This window comes from Colobus angolensis, unplaced genomic scaffold, assembly GCF_000951035.1.
Source record: "Colobus angolensis palliatus isolate OR3802 unplaced genomic scaffold, Cang.pa_1.0 Scaffold75, whole genome shotgun sequence".
NCBI lineage: Eukaryota > Metazoa > Chordata > Mammalia > Primates > Cercopithecidae > Colobus > Colobus angolensis.
In genome coordinates, this window is record NW_012121265.1 from 1730066 (window position 1) to 1733072 (window position 3007).

A 3007-nucleotide genomic window follows, 5' to 3' on the forward strand; every position below is an offset into this window, starting at 1 on the left:
CAGGAATGGCATAATGAGTATCTATACTCAAAGTTCCTTTTGTCCGGAAGATGCCCCACCTCCCAACCTCTACCTCTTAACTTCACCCACTTAAACACCTACTCACCCTTCAGATCTCAAGGAAATAACCTTCCTCAGGGAAGCCTTCCCTGCCCCCTCAGGCTGGTTGCCTGAGTTGCTCATACTCACGCTCCGTGTGCCAAAGCACTGTTCCTCCAAGGCCTTTGTTAAAGCTTGAAAATATGCATTTATTTGCATCATTTTCCTTTATCTCTGCCTGCCTCTCCCTTGGCTGTAAGCTCCATGTGAAAAACAGAAGTCTAGCTTGTTCACCTCTGTAATCCTAGCTTTAGCTAAATGCCCAGAACTTAGTTATATACTCAACAAACTCTCACTGATTTTTGAATGAACATCAAGGAACAAGACTCTCCCCAGAACTTGTTTCTCCTCTTGTCCCCACACTCCTGCCTGGTTTGGCTTTGTGTTTGGTTTCAGGCTTTGCCTTGTTGATCAAAAGCGTTATAGTCAAATATAAAGTCTTTCAACTTCCAAACATGTCATGTGCCACTGGGTCTAAAGGAGGCATGCAAAGGCAATATGACAAAATAATGAACCATAATTTTTATTAAGGTCTGCATTCAAAATAAGCCAAATATTATACCAATAGTAGTACACATTTGTTGTTTCAGGGAGAAGATTATAATAGGTAAAAATCAATATTGTTTTTGTTCCAGTAGATTAACTTCATGCTTAGAACAGAAAGAGAATCTAAATGGATGGCTTTTCTGCTTTTTCCTTCTCGATAATGTGATGTGGTTATACTAAAGGGAAGGGTTGGCAGAGACAGAAAGTTAGAAGGCTAAGGACATTTTCTAAAGCAGGAAGGAAGGTTTGAAAAGAAAATCTCCCTGACCTGTCAAGTTGGTGGCTGAAAGGAACTTACCTGGCTGGTTGTCTGCCCTTCAAAATTATCTTTGGCCTTCAAGTAGGAACTTCCAAGAGTATCTGACAGCAACAGATACCCTTGGACAAAGACCCCCAGACACAAGAGCTCATCCCTTAGCAAGAGTTGATTGGTCCAAGGTTGAGTGAGTTTCTCTCCCTGGAATTTGGTATCAGGCCACAGAGCCATATGCCTTTCTCTTAGGCACTTGAAATGGGATGTGAAGACAGGTCAGGTTCAAGGTGCCTGGACTGGCCCCATGAGTGAAGAACCAAAGAGAGCCAGCCTGCAGGCAGAGAGAGAGAAATGACAAACGAGTAATGGTCAGGTGTCAAGATGGCCACCCCATTCCCAATTGTCTAGGTTCTGAGCCTTGTCCGTTATGAGGTCAACCTAAACTTCCTGTCCTTGAAATTCATAATATTCCCTCGAGTCCTCCTAGAAAGTGCCCTTCCTCCACATTTTTGATTGTCAAAGTTTAAGTGTTTCTGTTCCTTGTAAATTAGCTAACTGTGGCTGTTGTAACAAACTGCCACAAGCTGGGTGGCTTTGACCAACAGAAACTTATTCCCTCACACCTCTGGAGGCCAGAAACCTGAAATCAAAGCATCAGAAAGCCATGCTCCCTCCTAAGCCTCTGTGGGAAGATTATTCTTTGCTTCCTCCAGCTTCTGCTGGCTCCGAATAGTCCTTGGCTAGCAGCTGTGCAACTCCAGTCCTGCCTCCATCTTCACATGACGGTCTCCTCTTGTCCCTGTGGCTTCTCCTCTCCTCTCTCTTGTCGCTTGTCACCTATTTAATCCAGGATGACCTAGGTCCTTAACTATATCTGCAAAGACCCTTTTTCCAAATAATGTCACATTTATAGGGACCAGAAGTTAGGAGTTGGACGTATCTTTTTGGAGGCCACCATTCAACTCACTATACCTTGCAGCCCACTGGGCCCTAAGATGAGTTTACCAAATACTCCTGAGCAGCCTCACAGAGTGTGACTGATCAGCTGATGCACAGCCCACAACATAAACTGTTTATAGATTCTAAAGGATGATATGTGAATAAGGCAATTGGAGTTTTTTTAATGGGAAAAGTGTTTTGTGGCATTTTGTTTTTGAATATTCTCGGATGGAGTGAAGCCTTGGTCTGTTACATCTGAAGTCACATCTTCTCCAGTCTCTTTTGGACTGATGAGAATAACTGTAGTGTAATGGCCACTGTGATATACTGCTAGGTGCCAGCTGCTGTACTTGGCTTTTTTTTTGTTTGTTTTTTGAGTCAGTCTTGCTCTGTTGCCCAGGCTGCAGTGCAGCGGCAGGATCTTGGTTCACTGCAACTTCTGCCTCCAGGGTTCAAGCGATTCTCCTGCCTCAGCCTCCTAAGTAGCTGGGACTACAGGCATGCGCCACCACACCCAGCTAATTTTTGTATTTTTAGTGGAGACACGGTGTCACCATGTTGGCCAGGCTGGTCTCAGACTCCTGACCTCAGGTGATCTGCCCACCTTGACCTCCCAAAGTGCTGGCATTACAGATGTGAGCCACTGTGCCCGGCCTGTACTTAGCTCTTTATATGGCATCTCACTTCGAATCTTTACCATGCTTTTGATGGTGGGATTATTATCCCCAGGAGTCACACCCAAGTAGGTCAGTGCTTTAAGCCACCAGGATGGCCTTTTTCAAGATCTGGCACTTTGCGGGCTATGGATATTAAAAGAAGATCTAATGCGGGCAGCACCTGCCAAGTGCCAGTCAATACGTTTGGTGCACTATGTTTGTTATCTCACGTAATCTTTACAGCTTTTCCTTGAGGGAGGCAGTGCAGAAATTAGAGGAAGGCCGATCCCACTAACCAAGGCTTCTCATGGACATAATCTGCTGAAGTCAGTGAGACAAAGTCTCAGATATTCCAGCTCCTGCGGGCCCAAGGGGATCAGCCCCTACAGAGCTATCGCAATAACTTAAAGAAACATGACACATGTGGACAAAAGAATGGCAACTGGAAACTGAAGGTGACAAAGCACCCCTTGAATTGGAATGTTCTTCTTACTTGAGAAGCTGCCAGTCTCAC